This window comes from Kogia breviceps, chromosome 6, assembly GCF_026419965.1.
Source record: "Kogia breviceps isolate mKogBre1 chromosome 6, mKogBre1 haplotype 1, whole genome shotgun sequence".
Classification (NCBI taxonomy): Eukaryota; Metazoa; Chordata; class Mammalia; order Artiodactyla; family Physeteridae; genus Kogia; species Kogia breviceps.
Genome location: NC_081315.1, coordinates 92,450,900 through 92,474,299, shown reverse-complemented (window position 1 = coordinate 92,474,299; position 23,400 = coordinate 92,450,900).

Sequence of the window (23,400 nt, the reverse complement as noted above, 5' to 3'; positions counted from 1 at the left end):
ATCTCAGAATCTGATCTTCACTTTAAGAAGTAATGTCCATCACCACATTGCCAGCTGCTTTTGCTGGATTTTTCTATAGCACACATTATTTATCATCAATAATTTATTTTCTAAATCAAACTTTCTATATTTCATCCTGTAGACTAACAGTGTCCTTGTCATGGACTTCTAATTTTTATGATAGCTCTTATAAAATATCCATTTTCACATGCCTAGAAATTACTCAGAATCAGGTTGGATCAAGTATGAATTTTCTATTTGTTTAAGAATAAAACAAAATCTTTGAGGGATTGTATAAGTTGGCCAAAGTCATATAACACAATTTATGGAGTCAGAATGGCAGCAATCATTTTCCATGATTTCAGAGCTGAGACCACCCTCTGGGCAGCTTTTAGTTTTTGATGCTTTGGAACTTTCCATACTGAATTTGAGTACTTTGCCACCTTCCATATTGAGATGATCCTTTGGAGTTTTGAGAGAGTTACGGTAAATTACTGTATTGACCAAAATTATTTATTCTTCCCTGTAACTACACCCTTTAGAATGTGACTTTAAAGTTTCTTCCATGCAGAGTCTATCTCCCCTCCATTTGAATCTGGGTTGGCCTGTGACTTACTTTGATCAACCGAATTTAAAGGGAGTAAAATCACGCTGCTTCCTAGGACTCATGATAACTTACATGCTTCTGCTCAGTGTTTTGGAAACCTGAGGAGCTGTCTTGGAAACAAGGCTGGGCAAGCATACTGGAGGATGGGAGTCCTCCTGAAGAAAAGATGAGACATCCCAGCCTACATAGACCAAGCTAGAACAGCCAGCACCCAGTCCACCCAGCCCAACAAAGATTAGATGTCCCTAGCTGCCCCTACAACTTCCTCTTCAAATTATCACCCCCTTAGAATAGCAGTTATTTTAAGTCACTAGGATTAGAGTGGTATGTTACATAGCAAATGCTAACTGGTTTTGGTTTAAGAAGATAGATCATTCCACTGGAAAACTTAGGGGGAAATTTGCATACATGATTTTACTTGTTTAGTATATTAAAATTGCTGACTTTTCTAGAGCTGCACTATAGAAAGTAGTCAAATAAGAGGGCAGAGGAAATATCTCTATATACTGTGATGAGTGAAAAAAATTTGAAATTGCTTGAGAAGGATTCTAGCCGTACTGTTTGTATTTCATTTAATGGAAGCATTTGGGAGCTGCAGTAACTGTGTAGGCATTTTTCAATGAAAGGGCAAGTTATTCTGAGTCTAGTGAACATGCTTGTAGGTTCCTAGTTTATAGGATAGGAGAAACAAAAAAGATGACAGGAGCAGCATTCCTGCCATTCAAGAGAGTAATGGGTCAATACTCATCAATATAAGGGAGATTTGCCAGGAATTATGAATGTTCTAAGGGGATCTTTATAATTCTCTATAAATCCTTACCAAATTAATCTATACTATTTTTCTGCAAGACCTGTGGTAGTTTTCTACAATGCTCTGAAATGTCAATTTGACATTGGAAACTGCTGTTTCACAGCAGAAATTGAAAGAGACCATCATAGTTATGTTGAGAAAAGTAATCATTTGCAATTCAAGGGAAGTTTAGACTTAAAAAACATAACTAACTTTCTCATGAGCTTTTTTTTTTTTAGAGAAGATGTTGGGGGTAAGAGTTTATTTATTTATTTATTTTTGTTGTGTTGGGTCTTTGTTTCTGTGCGAGGACTTTCTTTAGTTGTGGCAAGTGGGGGCCACTCTTCATCGCGGTGCGCAGGCCTCTCACTATCGCAGCCTCTCTTGTTGAGGAGCACAGACACGCAGGCTCAGTAGTTGTGGCTCACGGGCCTAGTTGCTCCGCGGCATGTGGGATCCTCCCAGACCAGGGCTCGAACCCGTGTCCCCTGCATTAGCAGGTCTCATGAGGTTTTAATTCAGATATCATTATCAAGGAGAAGAGTGTTCATGTTGCAATAGAATTCAACAAGCTTTCTCACTGAGCACTGCTTTCAAGTGTTCCAGCAAAATACAAACATTATTCTATCAAAATAAACGTTCATTGACGAATTATGCAGTTCAGGACATCGCCCTGAGCTACTTTGCATAGTGGAAAGTTTCCTTCTTTGAGGTCTCAAAAATACTTTCTTTCTTTCAGACCTTCTGTGCTTATGTCAGGGAGCCATTACATTTGATCCTGGCTAAACATGATAAATTACAGCTGGTAAAAGGCATAAACAGGAATGTATAATGGTTGCTCTCTCATGCCTTTGTGACATTCAAGACATTACTGTTGTTACTATGTTTCTTGTATCAGTGTCTTAGAAATTTTGGAGTTTCCAAAATGCTTGCCCATTTCCAAGATATTCTGTTCCTTCAGAATGTACTCATACTACAATGCTCAATATCTAGAGAGAAAGTCCCCCTTAGAAAAAATACACATATACATGTATTCATTTATAAACAAATATATGTGTATTTGTTTATAAATAAAATGTGCTCCCACTTTATCACTGAAATTTGTTCCATTGGTAGCACATTTGGATTCAATGAAACATTGCTGTGAGTGCTTGATGTTTTTCAATGATTCATTTTGAGAACATTGGTATTTATTTGTACATTAAATAAGGTTATTATTTTATAAAATATGTGAAATATATAAAAAGAAGCACATACAACCCAAGTTTTTCTTGAGAGTTTAAAAATTATTTTATAATGGTGCCAATTGTTAATACCATCCATTGGTAAGGTAAATTAATTCAGCATTTTGTGTCAATTTTTCTTTATAAATAGGCAGAATAATTTTTATAATACACTAAATTGGCTTCTCATATCATATTATTTTCCTTGGATGATATTCATAGCATTTTAGTTAACTGTTTTTAACTTTAATAGCTATTAATAGGAAATTCTTTCTTCTTTTAAATCAATTATGAATCCTTATGCTATGTTAGTTGAGTCAAATTAAAACACACACACACACGCACACATGCACACACGCACACACACTAAATGATTCAACTCAATATCCTTCAACAACTCAATCTGTTCCACCCATAACACCTGGAAAAGTGTCTGATGTTTTGATGTATCAGGGTATCTATTTCTTCATATTCCTTTTCACTAGCCAGAGCACTTTTGTTCTTGAATGGACATCCAAACCATATACTGAATAATTTAAAATATCTTGAGAACAAGAGTTAACAGATTTAAAAAAACATGGATAAGAAGTTGTGATTGCATTAGCTGGAGGTTATATAGACAAGGCTTGCAGAGGTCATTCTCAGTAATGGAGATTAAACCATTCTCTGAGAGAGAGAAGAGAAGAGGCATGGAGAAAAACATGAAAGGCAGACATATATTTGATGCTAAAGAGAAAATTAGAGAACAATTGCCTCCTCCACTCATCACTTTGTGGAGTACAGCTCTTCTTCCCATAACGACCAACTAAGTTTTGTTAGCATTCAGTAATAAAACCACTCAAGTGAACCTCTATTTATAAAACCACTCCAATAAACTTCTATGTTCAGGAAAAAAAAAGCTTCTAAAACTGGTGTGAAGAAAGAAGTGGTAGCTTTTAACCAATAGTCAGGTTTTATTGTGAGTCATTTTATTGAAATGTGGTTGGTTTTGTATATATATATATAATACAAGAAAAATATATATTCACAAACAAGAAGTAATTGATTTGATAATTCTCTGCATAGTTGAATTATCTATAGCAATATCTCCTCTACTTTAATGTCAGTTATTGAGTGTTGATTCTATTTTCAAACAGTAAATAATTTTGACAATGCTATCTATGGTGAAATGTTGAGATGAATCAATAATTTTCATGGAAAAAAATCTCATTGTTAGCAAAACAAGCCTATTAAACCTAAGGTTATTTCTTATTGCTTTCAACTTTTGAAAAATGCTAACACTGCCAGCTAGACCTTCTTGTAAAATTGGAAACTGGCTGGTCATAGATATATAAGCCAGTGATACTGTGTCAGCACTTTCTAAATCTGTATTTGTGCTTTCATTCCAAGTATAATCAAGGCCAATCCTGTACCAGCCAACACATCTCGGAAATTTTGTACAAAAAAACTTATGGATATATCAATAAAGATTTGCTGGTGCCCTTTACAGTACAAAGGATCTCTTAGGAAGCAAAATGTACAGCTGCCTCAGTGACAGCATACAGGATTATGGTATCCTGTATCCAAAGTATCCATTTAAAATGTGCAATTCTAGACTGAAGATAGAGACAAAAGAAAGCAGTCATTTATTTGTATACCAATTAATTTACGCATTTTTGTATTCATGAGCAAGAAACAAGATATCAAATGCCTACTCATTGTAAAGTATTCTTAAAAAACAAATTATCTCATGAAAGCTTTCTGGTCTAGTAGGAAAAATCTTATAAATAAATAAAAAATATAATTTATATTAGAAATTTTAAGTTACCTAAGAGGGGTACAGTAAAATAAATAATCATCTTAAACTAGGTTGTATTGTGGTAACAAAATATTTAAAATCTCAGTTATGTAAAAAAACAAAGATTCTCATGCCCCCTGAGGGCCAGCTGTGAGTTCTATTTTTATTCCAACTCCATGACCCAGGCTGACAGAACAGCTGCTCTTAGCACCATTGCCTGTCATAGCCAAAGAAAAAGAAAACTGGAAATTATTGAATTGTTGCTTAGTAATTTGACCCAAAAAAGACAGTCTCTTTCATGGACATTGCACACAAATAGTCACAGAAACTCTCCCAACCGTAAGGGGGCAGAAGAAGAAAGTTCAGGCTTGCATGCACTCAGAAGGCAAGTAGAATTAGTGATCAAGCATAAACAACTAAGCAGTAACACAATGACAAGGAGTTGCACTTGATCTGATCTTCAAAGATGAATAAGAATTTAGACATGTGAATTTGGAGAAAAAGTTTTTCCAGACAGGAAGCATATCATGTGTACAGAAGGCACGTTGTGTACAGAAAACTGCTATGAGTGTCATTCAACCAGATACACGTCTGATGTTAAAGGAACATTGCACTGGACACTTGTTAAAGTTGGCAAGGCAGATTTTATTAAAAATTACTGCAGTAGGGGAGAGATTCTACTATAAACTGAGCTCAGCTCAACTAAGACAAGGTGCCTTGAAGGAAAACATAGGGAGTACAAAACAGGCTATGGGGAAAATGGAAAATTACAGAAGGATGATAAGTGGAAAAATAGTGAAAATAGTTTGGCAATATGGGTTGGGACAATGTACATTTTGTGGTTTGGCAGCATTGCATTTATTTTAAGCAAAAACTCAAAATAAATTGGGCTTGGTGTCATTTTTAGGGACACAGACCATTGCAGGTGGAAGCCTGGAAGCCAGGTTAAATTTGTTGAAGTCTCAGCTCAGTGTTTGAACAAATCCTCTGTGCCATGAGGGAGTTTATAACTCACTCTGATGAGGACTAAAATACTGCAAAAGGTAAGGATCAGCTCATAAAATTTTGTCTATTTTGCCCTAACCTTGTCTAGTTACTACCTGAAGACTTTTATAAAATTTGGGGTGTGGGAGAGTTGTGGGATCTGAACTTGGATTTAAGAAGGTTGCTATGAAAACTTTAGTATGATGAGTTAGAAGAGAAATAAAACTAGAAGGAGAATGACCAATATGGATGTTAATATAATCTATGTGAGATTTGAATTCAGAAATGATTTTAATTAAGAAATTAATGGAGCATTGTCTTAGAAAAACTCACTATTCACTGTTTTCCCTTACTGTCACATGCAACACTTTTGACAGCAGGGTTTTCCAACACAGACTAATCCTCCAACACCAGCTGGATGTCCTACAATTTAATTCAATTCTGACACTAACCTGTGTTAGTGCAGACTCCACAGGTTAAAAGCCCAGTCCCACAAGACTGACCCCACTTCAGACATTAATCACAAACAGTAAGTCCTCATCTTATCCAAAAGTTCTATCAGACTTGGGAAAAAATTGCATGCTTCCACAATCCCAGACTCGGGTTCAATAATTTGCTATAAAGTAGATCACAGAACACAGGAAAATAGTTTGCTTACAATTGTCAACTTATTACACAGGATATTTTAAAGATACAAATGTACAGCCAAATGAAGAGACACATAGAGTGAGGTCTAGAAGGCTTCCAAGTTCAGGAGCTTCTGTCCCATGGAGTTGGAGTGTGCTACCCTCTAGGTATACTGGTGTATTCACCACCTGAAGCTCTCCAAACCTTTTACTTTAGGGATATTAATGAAGGCTTCATCACATAGACATAATTGATTATTAAATCTTTTTCCAGCCCTTTACCCCTCCCTGAAAGAAAGGGGACTGAAAGTTCCATGCTTTTAATCATGATTGGACTTTCTAGTGATTGGCCACTATTCAGAAGCCCACTAAGAGTTACCTCATTAAAACAAAGATGCTCTTATCACCCAGGAAATTCCAAGTGACTTGGGAGCTCTGTGTCAGCAACCCAGGTCAAAGACCAAATATGAGTAGGGACTAGGGGGAGATATTTCTTAATTTGTAACTGGTAAAAAACACTGAGATATCATGTAATTTAAATGATTATGATTTGGGGGACAAGGGAGGGGGGAAAATCAAGGAGAACTTGAAGTTTTTGAGCCTGCATAACTGGCAGAAATGTTGTAGTATAAGAACTAAGGAAAAGAGCAATAGGGTCAGATATGAAAGTAATCGTGTTTTGAATTAACTCTAAACTTTCTGCCTTTCCTGGTTTCTTTATTGTCAGAGCCACCCCATTCTGTTTCCTCGTTCTGTGTGGTGTCACAGAAGAACTGCCTTTGATCTTCAAGTTTGCAGGCACTGTCTCCAGCTATACCTCATCTGTGGCTTCAGCTCCCACTACACAAACCACTGAGATTCCAGCTGATTCCACGGGGTGGGGGATCCCATGCCCTGGGCTCTAGTAACACTGCTTCTTCCCTTAATCTCTCCAGCATAGTGGTTATAGTGCCTTCTGTGGTAGGTATGTAATCAGAAGATTGCTTCATTGTTCTTTGTGGGCTTCTCCACTCTCTCATGAGCTGTGTGAACAATTTATTTCATTTCAGTTTGAAATGACAGACTGCTTTCTGTTTTCCTAGTTGGACTTTGAGAAAAACAACCTCTAAAAATGAAATTGGAAACATAGAGTGTAACAGTGGTTCATAGTGTGTGTGTGTGTGTGTGTGTGTGTGTGTGTGTGTGTGTGTGTGTGGCAGAGGTGGGGGGAGGAGTGGAATGAATAAGTAGAGGAGATCACAGATCCATACTGGAGCCTGAGGACAGCTATAGACCCCTCCATTAGCTGTGAGAGGGGTCCATAGCTGTTGCTATATGAATAAATATGTATATACATATACACACACACACACAGACTGACACACTCACAGCAGTTTTCAATATAATTAAAATATCTCACTGAAGTGTGATTCATGGACCTCTACTTAATAATCCTTGAAATTATTAAGAAATGTTTAAATATATTAAAAATAAGTTTGTATTTTATATTAAAAATATTACAAAATACATATTGCAAAATAATAATATATGTATTATAAAACTTATAGAAATTTAATGTTACTATTATAAGAGCATAGAAACAAAATATCAGCGTATAGAAGGAAAAGTAGAGATCACCCAATCCAACTTCGCTTTTCAGAAGAGAAAGTGATGTCCACATTTGTGAAAAGTCATGCCATAACTGCTGAGTGGGTTAGTGAATGACAGAGACATAGCTGGGGCCTGGATCTTTAAATTTCCTGGAATATTTCCAGATCAAAATATGGCAGCTGATGGCTTCTTGTTTTAGAAATATACTAGTGCAAAGAGCTCTCTATTGTCCTGGCAGGTTTGATGGATACACACAAGGACATGAAAAGATACTTGACACTTTGTAGCCTCTAAGGTCAAGATAACAGTGCACATCTATAGCACAATGTCATCTGCTGCTTGCCCAATAAGGAAGAACACTTCGCTGTGTGTAAATATACTCTTCGTTCTATTTATTTGTCTTCTCAGAGACTGCCATCTCTCACGGTTGTCTCTTGAGGCACAAAAATATTGAAAGAACAACTGCATCGTTGTATCAGGGTGGGTGGTCAAGGGGAGAGTGGAAAAAGAATTGTACAAAAGAGAATACATTTTGTCATGTGTCCCCTACACAGAACGGAGAAATAAAAATTTATACTGACCTACTGCTGGTTTTAGTCCTAATTTATTTAATTCAATAGCTGTGTTAATTACCCAAACTGTTTAAATTTACTTTGTAATTGTGGTATAAATGACATAACACTGGACCAGAAGTTCAAATATGTCGTTGTATTTGAGATTAGTGAGTTGCTTAATCACTCTAGGTTAACTTCATGCTATTACTACCTCTTGACCCTGTCTTATTGGTGAACTCTTACTCAGTCTTTAAAATTCACCTTAACCCTCATCTTGACTAAGATGCATTCCTTGACCTTTCATGCTGAATTATGCTCCCTTCTTTTACATCCCCACAATACCTTGTGTGCACCCTATTCTTGCACTCATGAAACAGTTCTGTAGTCACCCCCTTCTTGTCTGTTTACCTTACCATCATGTAAGTAAAATCAGTTCAGGGCTAAATTTTATTCATATCTGCATACCCAACATATTGCATTGTGTGTTTCACACAGTGAACTTCAGTAATACATGTTAAATGACTTAATAAAAGGATAAAATTATAAATGAAGGGCTTTGAGTATAAGAATAGTACGGTCTATTCTGGTTCTTGAATGTTATTATTATTGAATTGAACCTACTATTTACTTTGACAATGTACATTTGTACTGATCCATTTTATCCCTTTTATATAGGGCCCATCTATGTCTACTACATATAACATGTGCATCATAAGGTATTTCCTTGAAGGTTTTAAATCAATTTCATCAAATATTATTTCAAAATATTACAGGATATTGTTATATATTTTTGCCATTTTTCTCATTTGTGTTCATCCAATGAAGCATCCTGATCACTGTAGGGGCTAAAATTAATAACCGAGCAAGTAACTTTATGTGAAAGGAGGGGCATTCTTCCCACAATGACAAAGGTTTTTTGTTCGGTGGGCTGTTCTATTTTGTTTTTTAACTTCAAGCATTAATCACAATACTTTGTTTTTGAAAACTCTCTTATCATTTTCTTTTTCAACACTTCAGTCCTTAATATCAGCCCTAAATTCTAGATCTCCATTTTGTACATATACAAATCTAGCTTGTATCTACTTGTCTGCACCTTCTGTTCTCACTACCGTATATCACTGACAAGTATGTCTTTCTCTCCTATTTTCTTCTTTTCTCTCTCTCTTTCACTTTCTCTCCCTCTCTCTCTCCCTCGCCCTCCCTCCCCTCTCTTCTCTCTGCTCTATCTCTAAAGATCTATCTATCTATCCTCTCTAACTGTCTATCAGCCCACTGTATCAGCAAGTTTTATATCAGCAGATTGAAAATAGTTGAAATAAATAATCCAGAAAGTTCCAAAAAGCAAAACGTGAATGCACCATGCTTGGGCAACTATTCACATGGTATTTACATTGTATTAACAACCATTTGCACAGCATTTACATTTTGTTAGGTATCATAAGTAATTTAGAGATGACTTAAAGTGTATGAGAGGATGTGTGTAACTTATATGCAAATATTATGCCATTTTATTTAAGGGACTTGAGCATTCACGCAATTGGGTGTCCACAGGACCCAGTATCAATACCCCATAGTATCAGTATCAATACCCCATAGATACTGAAGGATGACCGTGTATAGACATATAGAGATATTATCTATCTATTTAGAGATTTCTTTGCATCTTGTATATAAGAGAGAGAAAGAGAGACACAAAGGACAAGAGAGAAACAGAAATAGAGACAGAAGCTGAAAGCAATATCTCTTTCTATTTTCTATCTCTCATTTTTAGGTAGAAGTGTGCACATATATTGATTCATTTTTTTAACATTTTTAGTGGAGTACACTTGCTTTACAATGGTGTGTTAGTTTCTGCTTTATAACAAAGTGATATTGATTAAAAAGATGTAATAAAGCAGAGGGTATGATGATGATATGTAAAGCAGAAGGTATATCTTTGATGCAAGGTGGATGAGAAAAAAAAAAGACCCAGAAGGGTTAAATATAGAACATTGGATAGAAGAGAGATCTGCAGATACAATGGCATGAAATTTTGGGGAAGCAATGTATTTCATGACTTTTCTCTTGTGTGCCACTCCCCCATAATGATCTCTCAGAAAGAGAGTTGGGAACATACTGTATTAGAAGCTCCATAGCTCAACATCTTGTTGTTCAAGGGGAGATCATCAAAAACCTGTACTCCAGAAAAAATGTTGTTATCAAGTTCCATCACCTTTCCCGTGATTTCCTTTTATACTATCTCTGTGGACTTGGGTTCTAGGGGAAAGATGTTAAATATTGAGGCAACTTTTCTACCAGTTCAATCTCCTATTATAAAATCATTGACACTCACAAAAATGGGAATTCTGGCTTATGTATGTTACACATTAATTAATTTTATGGGTTTTCTGGTCAGCATGGATATTGTGAAATCTATGGACCTTTAAATTATTTATAAACCCTGTACCACAGTCAATGCATTAATTGGATTTTTTTGTCAAGGTTTCACTAAGTAAACTGAATACAAAGCCATCTGACTTTCACTTCAGGGGTAAAAGTTGGAGCACCATTAAAGAAAACTAGGGGCATCAATCTATATGTTACAGGTTTTTAATTTTTCTCCTAGTACAAAATGAGATTTCATTCAGCTTTGTACTGTCAATAAAAATGGAGTTACAGTGAATCTGAGCTACTGTATTTTGCCATGACTCTTGGCTAATACTCCAAATAAGGGATTACAAAATGTGGTCTTTTCATCCAGGAACCCCCAATCTCTAGCACTTCCTGCTTTCTCCCTTGGAATTTAATTTTTTATCCACACTGTTTGTTTCCCATGATATTCTATTTTTTTCTGGGATGAAGGGATAAATGATAGTCTTGTAACAGCTTACCTAGTACAACATTAGCTCATAATTGTCTTCAATATATTCATTGAGATATGATCAAGCTATTTCTCTTTACTCTAACTGACTTACTTTCTGCATGTTTGTCCAGATCATCTTAACCCCAAAATTGAGTCTATAACTTCAGCATAAGAAATGAAGGACACATTTGTCATTGAGTAAGCCATTAGTTTAGCAAATTCTAATGTATTAGCTATTGGTGCTATCACTGCCTTCAGGGCAGATGAGAAGGTCCCTGAACACTTAAATTTTTATTAGCAGCATATTTATGTGTGATCCTTGTTTTAATCACATAATACTATTGTACATGCATGAGGTACCAACATCATGTAAGACAGTACTCTAAGTACTACAGGTATATAATATAAAATAAGTACGTGTCCTTTAAGTTGTTAACAAGTGCATGCTAACAATTTAAACTGTAGTGTATGTTTCTCTTAGTAACCTTGAATTTCTATATGAATGTTGCCTATTTGTCATTTTTGGAGCCAACTCAAATGAAACACAATTGCAACTCTAAATAATTACCCATACATGCAGACAGACTTTTTTTTAAATCAAGAAACCATTCCATCACTGTCTTCCATGCTTATGTAAACTGACTAACTACAGGGGAGTTTACAGAGCCTTCTGAGAACAACTTGCCAATCACTTTGATGATCATTTAGGAAATTGTCATGGATAAATTTGGCTGAATAGAATTATTCATCTTATTATATTTATTCCATTGATATCTTCACTGTTTCTGCTTTTATCACCTGGTTCTTAAATCACAGTTAAATGGTGATGAACCCACAACCATACTACTCTTTATGTGTTTCCTTAAAACAGAGAACACATATTTACAATCTTGTAAATACATATTTTAAAATACAAGATCTAAAAAAAAAAAAAAAAAAAAAAACAGATCTGGTATTACAATCACTACAAAGCAGATTCATTTGTGTCTGTCAGCTATGCGTCTGCAAAATACCGCCCCAAAACTAAGAGGGTTATAAGGATAAGTTTTCTTACGTGCTAATTGTTCAGCTGGGGTTCTACCTCAAACTGCTAATCCACTGGTCCAGCTCTGCTGACCTCTGCTGGCCCCAGATAGCTTTAGTTCCAGGTCATGTGTTCAGCTGAGGTCTAGTCTAAGTGCCTTTCATTTTTTTTGAGACTAATCATGCTACTCAGCTTGTCCTCATGGTAGATGCAGAGTGCAAGAGAGAAAGCCCAGTGCATAAGCACATTCCAAGCCTGGGCTTGCATCACATCACATCTGCTGATAGCCCATGGACCAAATCAAGTTATAAGTTCAAGCCTAAAGATGAGCAGAAGATAAATACACTCCTCACATGGAAATAGAATGCCAAAGTGTGTGGCGAGCATTGCCCTCTGAGGAAGGCGCCTTTAAGACCCTCATAAGCCTCAGGGCCCTATTGTACTCTCCTTGGTATGCATCCTGGACTTTATGGTATGAACGTAAAAAAGGAGATGGCCTTTGGCCAAATCGCTCCAGGGACCTGCTCAGTTACTGGGAGTCCCTGGTTGTTCCCTAAAGCTAGGAAAAGCAACCCTGGCGGGGAAATTGGTGCCTTTGAGGGAGAAGCCGAGAAGCCAATCAACCAGCTGATGCTGATAAGGCATGACTAAGCAAATTCCCTGCTTTAGGGGTATATATATGGCTATGCTTTGTTATTAAACTTCCCTTGCAACCATCAGTTGCTTGTGCCCTTCTGATCCCATACGTTGGTGCGTTCAGTTCCCTACCCCCTCTCGTCGATTGTTGCTGCACTTTGAGGACCCGCCGCGGCTGGCGGCAAGTGGCGCCCGAGCAGGGACTTGACAAGAGGGACATCTGAATCTCGGTAGGTGAATCCCCGGAGTGAAGAGTGAAAGTGTGGCCACATAGTAAAGTTGATAGTAACTCGGGGCAATAGTCAGAAGTAAAAAAATATGGGACAAAAAGTATCCAGGGCTTCCCTGGTGGCGCAGCGGTTGAGAGTCCGCCTGCTCATGCAGGGCACACGGGTTCATGCCCCGGTCCGGGAAGATCCCACGTGCAGCAGAGCGGCTGGGCCCGTGAGCCATGGCCGCTGAGCCTGCGCGTCCGGAGCCTGTGCTCTGCAATGGGAGAGGCCACAACGGTGAGAGGCCCGCGTACCGCAAAAAAAAAGAGGCCCGCGTACCGCAAAAAAAAAAAAAAAAAAAAAAAAAGTATCCAAAGAGCGACCTGAGATCACTGATCAAGAGAAGGAGTTGTCCACCAGTGCTTTCCAGGCTTTCACAGCTAAATATTAAGGTCTGTCTGCAACATCTTAGCTGACTACAAGATATAAACAAAGACAATTATAAAATAATTTTGAATACGGCAGTAGCTGAGTTTTTCAAAAGTAACCAGACAACAACAGATAGTTTAAGACAGACACTTAACCAGTTGAAGAATCAAGTGCTCTCGGCTATTGAAGAAATGGATGTATCAGATGATGTTGAAAACAGTATGTTGTATTACAATCAAGCAGTCATCCTGTATCATGTCCGACAGTATACAGAAGCCATATCCGTTGGTGAAAAACTTTATCAGTTCATAGAACCTTTTGAAGAAAAATTTGCCCAAGCAGTGTGTTTTTTGCTCGTAGACCTGTATATATTAACCTACCAAGCTGAGAAAGCTTTACATCTTCTTGCTGTTCTAGAAAAAATGATTTCACAGGGCAACAATAACAAAAATGGAAAAAATGAGACTGGTAATTACAGCAACAAAGATGGGTCTAATCATAAAGCTGAAAGTGGAGCTCTAATAGAAGCTGCAAAGTCAAAGATACTATTTTTGTGTTGAAGTATATGTAGGAGGACAAGGGACTTTACTGGCCGGCCATAGTTTAAAGGTAGTTAAAGCTGTTACAAGTTTGAAGTTTCCCTCCTTTTTTCCTTTTGATTTTCCCCCATCTGATTTTGAATTCTCAAATCTGGTGCACCTTAAATTATAATAATGGTACCATTTTAATTTCTTCAGTTTCTGTTACTAATAATATTTTGGTTTTTTATAAGCATTGGGATTTTGGGAAGTTTGCATTGTCTTATTCTTATCAACCGGTTATTACTTGTGTTACACCTTCATATGCCTTGCTAATAGGAGATTTACAGATTGAGTTTACTTCTGGTTCCTCAGGATATAATATAACTTGTCAGAATTGTATTTTTAGTACTTGCATTCTGCCTATGAAAGGAACTTTTTCTGTTATGCTGTTAAAACAACCTTCCTATGTAATGCTGTCTGTAAATATTTCTGAACCATGGTATCATAGTACTAGCATGCAAGCTTGGCTAGAATTATCTGAAGCTTTAAAAAGACCTAAACGATTCATTGGAATATTAATATGTAGCATATTAGCCTTAGCCGCTTTAACAGTCACAGCCGCTACCACCGGTTTAGCATTAAGTAAAACTGTACAACAAGCACATTATGTTAATCAATTGTCTAAAAATACCAGTATTGCATTAGCATTACAAAGTCATATTGATACTCAACTAAAAACTGAGGTTGATGAGTTAAAAAATGCTCTCATAGGTTTAGGAGACCAAATTATGGCTTTAAAATTGAAAATGCATTTGATTTGCCATGCTAAATATACTTGGATTTGTGTGACTCAACACGCTTATAATGAAGCTGACTGGGATTGGAACAAAGTAAAAATGCACTTTTAAGTGTATGGACTGATGGACACATTAGTTTGGACATACAAAAACTTAATGCGGAAATACAAGCAATTCAAGAAGCTCATCTACAAGAAGTCAGGCCCCAACAATTAATTCAAGGACTCTTGGATCAGCTTCAATGGTTAAACCCAATGCATTGGTTTCAAAATGGACTCACAGGATTGATTACCGTGGGGTCAGGTGTATTGTTAATGTTAATTGCCTTACCTTGTTTATTACGCTTTATTGTTGGCCGTCTCGCTGCTCTTCGTCAGGAGGTGTATGGGTTGAAATTGCATTATCAAGCTTTAAAAAAATAAAAGAGGGGCAAATGTGGCGAGCATTGCCCTCTGAGGAAGGCGCCATTAAGACCATCATAAGCCTCAGGGCCCGATAGTACTCTCCTTGGTATGCATCCTGGACTTTATGGTATGAACGTAAAAAAGGAGATGGCCTTTGGCCAAATCGCTCTAGGGACCTGCTCAGTTACTGGGAGTCCCTGGTTGTTCCCTAAAGCTACGAAAAGCAACCCTGGCAGGGAAATTGGTGCCTTTGAGGGAGAAGCCGAGAAGCCAATCAACCAGCTGATGCCGATAAGGCGTGACTAAGCCGAGAAGCCAATCAACCAGCTGATGCCGATAAGGCGTGACTAAGCCAAAAAGCCAATCAACCAGCTGATGCTGATAAGGCATGACTAAGCAAATTCCCTGCTTTAGGGGTATATATGGCTATGCTTTAAGTGAACTATAATGTCTAGTATTAAAAAAATAACTTTTTGACAAAAAGGTCTGTGTATTAATACTTTCTATATCACTGACTTTTAGCACAGTGCCTGACACATATTAGGCAATCTGTAAATATTTACTGGCTGTTCGGATGGGTGACATGGTGTACGACACATAGATATATCATCAATATAATAATGCCCAGCTAAAAGAAAGTTACTTTCTTTTAGCTGGGCATTATTATAACAACCAACCAAGAAATGGGTTGTTTTTCTCACAGTTCAAAAAGAAATATATGTACAATTCAGACTCATTGAAAAACAGCAATGACAATGATTCCCACTGAATCATCTTGCATGGACATACTCTAATGTATTAACTCTCCTTGAAGGAGTTGCGTTAATTATTAAATATTTAATTAGATTTTCACTAATGGTGTAAACATAATATGAAAATTTACTTTGATTTGAGTTGTCATTTTAGAATCACTGATCAACTGGGAGTTATGAATAATCCTGCAGGGGATTGAGACTTGAGCATTGAGGGTTTTTTTTAAAAATAAATCTGGTATCATTAGATGAATATATAGTATGAATTACAGAATGTGAAATCCTATTAAGTTATTCCATATGAGTTAATGCCCAGAGGACCATTTTTGATCAGGGTATAATAACTCATTTTTGAGGACCGTAAGAAGGCAAATTTCATGTTTTAATGAAAGGTCATATCATGAATCCTCTTTACTCCTTCACTGTAAAAGGCAGGTTCTGTTATTCCCCTTCACTGGGAATAAAAGTAGCTTGAAAAGATAAAAAGATTTGGATTTAAGAACTTGAAATATTTTGTAATTTTTACTTATTCTTTCAGTATTTTTATTCATAATTATTAGTAGTAACAAAGCTCAAAGTGATGTTGCATCTATGTTCCGTTTTTTTTAGTATCAGCTAAATGAGCTAACTCTGCCAATAACACATCTTTTCCCACAACATGCACATGCGTGATTGAGTGCACACACGCACACACACAACACACTACATCCACATGTCCCTCTTTAATACTATTTATGTAGTATAAAATCTCCTAAGTTTAGAACCAAAATCATAGTTCTGACCTCTATGTCTCTGATGAAACCACAGAAATGATTTCTTCACTGCCTCTCCTTTGGAAGAGTCATTATCAGATACTTATGCTTCTCCATAATTACTGATTGTGTGTCTTTCACTATCTTAAGACCACATACCTCCAACATCAGACACTGTGGTCTGAAACTTGGTCTATGTACCATTCCATCCCAAGGCCTAGCTCAGATTTGTTTAAAACGTGTTTTCTGAAATAGAGCCATAGGTTTGATTGGAAAATCTCTTGCAAAATCTCCTTTGATTTTTATTTGAAATGAATTTCTAATTTCTCAGTTGCTTTAGTTATGATTAAGTTTGCAAACATTTTTTTCCCAAATGGATTTTGAACATACCATAATCAACATTTATATAACTCTGAATCATAGAAATCTGTGCACAATTGATAAAATATGTACTATGGTAGTTGGGGTAAGTATTCAGCTGTACTACAAAAAGCAATAACAAAATAAAACAGGCACATGAAAAGTTTAATAAATTATACAGATGCTTTATAATCCATATAATTTTATTTATTTTATCTGGGTAACTTTCTTTTTATCTATCAAATGATGAGATTAAGAAAGATAATTTTTAAAAATTCTCTCCACTTCCGAGAAAAATATAGTAGAAGTTTAAAAATCTATACAGATACATACCACATAGTAACTAAGCTCGTGAGCCACAACTACTGAAGCCCACGCGCCTAGAGCCCATGCTCTGCAACAAGAGAAACCACTGCAGTGAGAAGCCCTCGCACCACAACAAAGAGTAGCCCTCACTCGCAGCAACTAGAGAAAGCCCACGCACAGCAATGAAGACCCAAAGCAGCCAAAAAAAAAAAAAAAAAAAAGAACTGGACATTGACTTCACCATTAGGTTTGCACAGGATTGTTGTACAGTTTGGGCTTGTCCTAAACATTTTTTGTTTTTGTTCCATCCAAAGAAAATCTGATTGTGGCTGATGCTTTGTTTCAGATGCCACTGCCCAGACCTGTAAGAAAATAGTTTGTTAATAACAATTGCCATTGGAGTTCAACATAGTTTTATAAATGTCAGAGGGTTATTGCAACACATCTTTTTAAACAGGTGAGGTTTTTAAAATATAATGACTGTGTAAGCAACACATCTTTTTAAACAGGTGAGGCTTTTAAAATATAATGACTGTGTAATATATAATGTCAAGCTGTGTAACTGAACAGCTACTTTATGTGGTTTAAAGTAAAGCCCAAGAAAGAGGGGGGAACTCTCCAGTGTCACCTAAGCAAACCCTCTCTTTGCTTTTCCTTTAAAGATTATGTTTGCTTAGTTTTAGGAACTTAGGTATTTCATTTTGATAGTTAAATCATAAAAACACAAAGTATTATATGTCACATTAAAGAAAGCTATGGAAGTTTAATTATGGGTATTAATTTATATCCAGAGATGGACAAAGTGGCACAATTAACCAACAACAATCGAAAAATCACATTTAACAGAGAGATCAAGGGTTGAAGAAACCACTGGTGCTAAGCCATGGTCTGACTGGGTAAATGAGTTTTTTCTGAACAAATCTGATTCATAGTATTTTATCTTATATTCACTGTTACTGTGAAACTGGCCTGCATAATGATATTGGGAAAGAATTGGTACAGAGAGACTCTTTGTCCATCCACATTTTGTTGGAGAATATGATTTCCAATTTCCAGTTCTTTGTCAAAAGAAGAGTTAATGAGCTTCACGAATAAACCCTTGACATTCACTACAGCTATTTTAATGTCTCCAAGAGCACTAGAAAATAAAACACAAAGATTATAAGGTGTCTTCAGATGAGCATGCCTTTAGCTCACTTTAAGAACTGAATAATAAATATGCTTTGGAAGTTGTTTCTAAGCTGTATATTCTGTCGGACAAATTCCATGTAGAAATAGTGTATTTTGTGCTCTAAGTAAATGGCTTGATTTCTTAGTTCTGTTTGTTTATCTGTGCAACAAAATGATCTTTCATATAAAATAAACTTTAAAAAATACTTTAGGTATCAAGGTAAAAATGCCATTAGAAGGTGTTATTATTATTTAAATTTCCTACTGTTCTTCACAGAAACACTGAGACATGAAACTCTCAAGTAGATCAAGAGGAAAGTTAAACTATTTAGTTTATTTCTGATAAGGTTACTGTGAACATGAATATCAATTATGTGCCTAAAAGAATTCTGCAAACTTAAAACATACATATAAAAATAAATCTATACAGAATAGTATTTGCATTTTTTTTTTTTTTTTTTTTTTTTTGCGGTATGCGGGCCTCTCACTGTTGTGGCCTCTCCCGTTGCGGAGCACAGGCTCCGGACGCGCAGGCTCAGCGGCCATGGCTCACGGGCTTAGTTGCTCCGCGGCATGCGGGATCTTCCCGGACCAGGGCACGAACCCGTGTCTCCTGCATCGGCAGGCGGATTCTCAACCACTGCGCCACCAGGGAAGCCCGTATTTGCATTTTTTATAGTCATTTCCTATGTGTTTTTGGTCAGAAGTCAAAATTATTGGCTTAAATGTATGTTGGTTTTCAGTGTTCATTAGCTAAAATTGAAGTAAATAAATATTAAAAATAACTACTAAAAACTTTTAAATAACTACCATTAAAAACTGAATTTTCTTCCAACTAATTTTATCAGAACAGCAGTTACAGATTCAGAGGTATACTTATAATTTTCTTGGTGGTACATGTACTTCTGCATCCCATATAATAGAATTTGTAAGCTATCCACCTCTCTGTGTGTATATGTTACCAATATTAAATAATTAACATATTATCTTAGAAGTCACCAGTAAAGATTTAGTTAACAGATCATTTTTTTTTTTTTTTTTTTTTTTGTGGTACGCGGGCCTCTCACCGTTGCGGCCTCTCCCGTTGCGGAGCGCAGGCTCCGGACGCACAGGCTCAGCGGCCATGGCTCATGGGCCCAGCCGCTCCGCGGCATGTGGGATCCTCCCGGATCGGGGCACGAACCCGCGTCCCCTGCATTGGCAGGCGGACTCTCAACCACTGCGCCACCAGGGAAGCCCAACAGATCATTATTGAACTTCTTTTTATTTCAAATATGTGTACTGCACTGTATAAATTTGAAATATATAATCATAGACTATAGAATAAGCAGATAGACATGACAAGTTAAGCATACACTGTTTTAAGAGGCCCCTATTTTTAAAAGGTATTAAATACTTATTTTCACAGATTGACTTGTTTAGAGGAACCATTTTAAAATATGTTGTCACAATAATTTTGGAAACAATAATTTGTATCATTCTGATTTTCAGTGTATATTCACATATAATTCCCATAACTATGACAGTAAATTGCTGATGCAAAATCAAACACTTTAAGAATAAAGAAATTAAAGTACAGGAAAATTAATTGACTTGCAGTACTTTTTTGCACCATCATTTTGGCTAAGCCAGAATTGTTTACTAGAATCCCCTAGTATCCTATATGGTCCTTTGCAAATTGGCCCAAACAAAAAATTTTTTACAAGTTTTGGAAGGTGAAAGTAAAGCAACATTTCTGAAATCTGCTTTTTTAGAGCCCATTAACAGAAAAAGAAGAGATATAAGTAGATTCTAGCTAGTTCTTGCTCTCGTTGGCTCCAGTTGCTCCTTATCTTCCCAAATGAAAACTTTGCTGACCAAGAGCAACTCAGGCCCATCAGATACATAGCAACAGCAGCTTTCCATAATCTTTTCCACCAGGTCTCCTTCGCAGACCCATTTGGACAGCCAAAACTGCCTTGTTCCAAAGGGCTGGTTATGGACTTTTCTCTGATCCTCCAATTCTCCCTTTAGAAATTTATGACCCCAGCAATATACACAATTTGGGGTTGTTATCACATATTTAACCACTTCTTACATAGTACTCATACTTGTTTTAGTTTTCAGATTGAATCTGACTGAGATATAACTTGGTGAGATCACACTACTATTAAATGTCAGTATTGAAAATTAAATATAATATTCTTACTATCACTCAATCTTGAAAGAAAGAGTATTTCAAAAAAAGAGGGGTTGCTAAGATAGATGTTTAGTAAAAAGGAGTTGGAGGCAAGGAATAGGAGATTTCAAGAGATATAGAAGAGGAAAAAAAAGATAATTTAGAAGGAGAGAATGATTCATGCTTAAGAATGTTTTCTTGATAGCCAATGCTGTCTGCCAGATGGCTGTTTATGTCATAAAATACTGATAACATGGAAAACATTCAAAGTTTCTTGTCCCTGACATTCACTGAAGAAAAAATACCCTCATTTTGTCTGGACATGATAGGTTATATATCCTGTTTTATATATAAAAAACAACCAAATTTCAGTGGATTAAACAACAAAGATTTATAATTTACTCAAGAAAATATGTATCCAGATGAAAAGCAAGATGAACTGTTCCAAAACTAGCAGCTCAGTGATTCAGAATGAGGAAAGTGCCACCATCTTGGAGCCACATCACATGAGCCACTGCTGGTTGTTCCATGCTTTGTTCCAAAACTTATACATGCAAATTCAGCTCACGGCCATTGAATAAAGTTAATCATGTGGTCTACGTAATCTTCAAGTGGATGAATAATGTACTCTTATTTGTGCACAGAGAGGAAGGAAAATGGGATACTGGTGAACACTGGAAATATTCCTTCCATATAGCCTTGTATTTGAAAGTATTGAATTTGACGTAGGGCTTTATGGTATTGGGCATATTAATTAAATTATCTGTTCCTCAGTTTTCTCATTAATAAAAGGGAAGGCAACAATATTCAATTAATAGAACAATTAGGGAGTCCAATGTAGGCATATAGCACTCAATAATATTGGTCATTATCATGGTTGTCATCATGATGATCATTCTATCTCTAGCCCTTGATAACATGTATCACTGAGCCTGATAGATTTCGACAAAAACATAGAATTTTAGAGCTAGAAAGGATTTTACAGATTACCTAATCTGGTCCATTAATTTTATTTATGAGAAATCAGATGCCCATCAGGGTAAGTGACCTACACAGGCCCAGATCTCCTTAGTGGCAAAACTGGCACCAGACATCTAAGTCTAGTGCCCTTTGTTCTCAAGTTAGGGAAATTACAACTTCCTATCAAGCATGGACTGAAGGTTTCCAACTGTCTTTCCTCTTCTGCTAATCCTGTTCCATATTACCTCTTCTCATTTTAATTCATTCATTCATTGATATTTTGTGATTAATTAAAATCTTCCCCAAAAGTGCCAGCTTAATGATTGTATGATCATAGCAGAAATATGTTGATATAGTAAAGCTCTGGTTGCCTGAGCAAATGTATTTTCCAATTTCTAAGAAACAGTCACCCAAGGAATTTTGCTTACTCTGCTAAAATTTAGGGATTTTAATGGTGGAAAATAAAATAGATTAGTTTACTTACAGTAGTATCTGACTTATAATGATACAAATGATTTTTTTATTCTCCCATTTCCCCCAAAACAGCAAAAAAAAAGATGCTATTAGAATTATAGGTGTCAAAAAACCATTACAGAACTCAAAATCAACAATATAACTAATATTCCTGCCACTATGGACTTTCTCTGTGGAAGAAATTTGTACCATCTGGACATATATGAAAAAGACAAAAGGCCAGACAACAAAAGCACATTAACTTGCTTGATAAGTGGATAAAACATAAAATGCTAAATGCCAAAATGTCAAAATTCCACTTCAAGATTACAAATGCTATTTACAAAAACTTTCAAAAGCATTCTACCATTGTTTCTATAAAGTTGAAACTTTTCTTTTTAGTTAATTACCTACAAATAAATAAGAATCTCATCCAGATTCACAAAAAGACCGATCAAGAAAGATATTTGTTATATCCATGGCATGTTGTTGAAAGAACTGAGAAAAAAACAGAAAAAAAAGAGAGATAAAGAGATGACACTGTGTGTGTGTGCGCGGGCGCGCGCAAGCATGTGTTTTGGGAGGGGCAGGAAGTTAGAAGGTGGAGTAGACAGGGAACAAAGAGTTTGTTTTGGGTGTTTTTAACTTAACAGATAAAAACGCTGACATAAATTTATTTAAATCTACAATGTTTCATCATTACAAAAGAACAGGAATGGAAATGCATCACTTTTTAAGGTTAAAGAAACAGATGCTAAATATATAAAAATATGTTACATAAATGAATTGCGTTGAAAAACTGTTATCCTTATTAATGTGTATTAAGAATCACAAGTTCAGTTATATTTGTCAATTATTCCTCAGCAAAGTTAAAAATAAAAAGTTAAAAAGTCACAACACATTGTGGTATCTTACAGAACAGAATGGATCTTCAAGCAATGAATTTGAATTGGGGGAATATACAAGTCAGGAAACAGAAAAGACTAGTTATGAAACTGCTGTAGTTGACCAGGAGAGAATGTAAAGGGTTAAAAAAGATGGATTTATTCAAGAACTATTAGGAATATAGAACTGAGTGAGCTTATTTACTATTTAAAAGTTAAGCATGAAGTTAAGTGAGAAATACAGATTGACCTTCGTTCGGTTCTTTCTGGTGTAACTGAGTCAAAGGAGTGACTTACACTAAAAGAGAATAGAGAAGAGATAAGAAGATAGGGAAATGTACCAAACATAGTAAATTCGGCTTTAGGTATGTTGGGTAATTTGTACCTGTTTTTAGAAGATATATGTGGTTTGGGTATGTGAATTTGGTACTAGTTTAAACCGTGAGATTTTGATACTATTCCAAAAATGTATGTGAAGAATGATACATAAGAACAGACCATGATGGGAGACCAGCACTTTAGACATTGATAAAGGATGGTAAACCCAAATTATTAGGGACTCTTAAAGAATCAAAAAAGATGGAAGAGC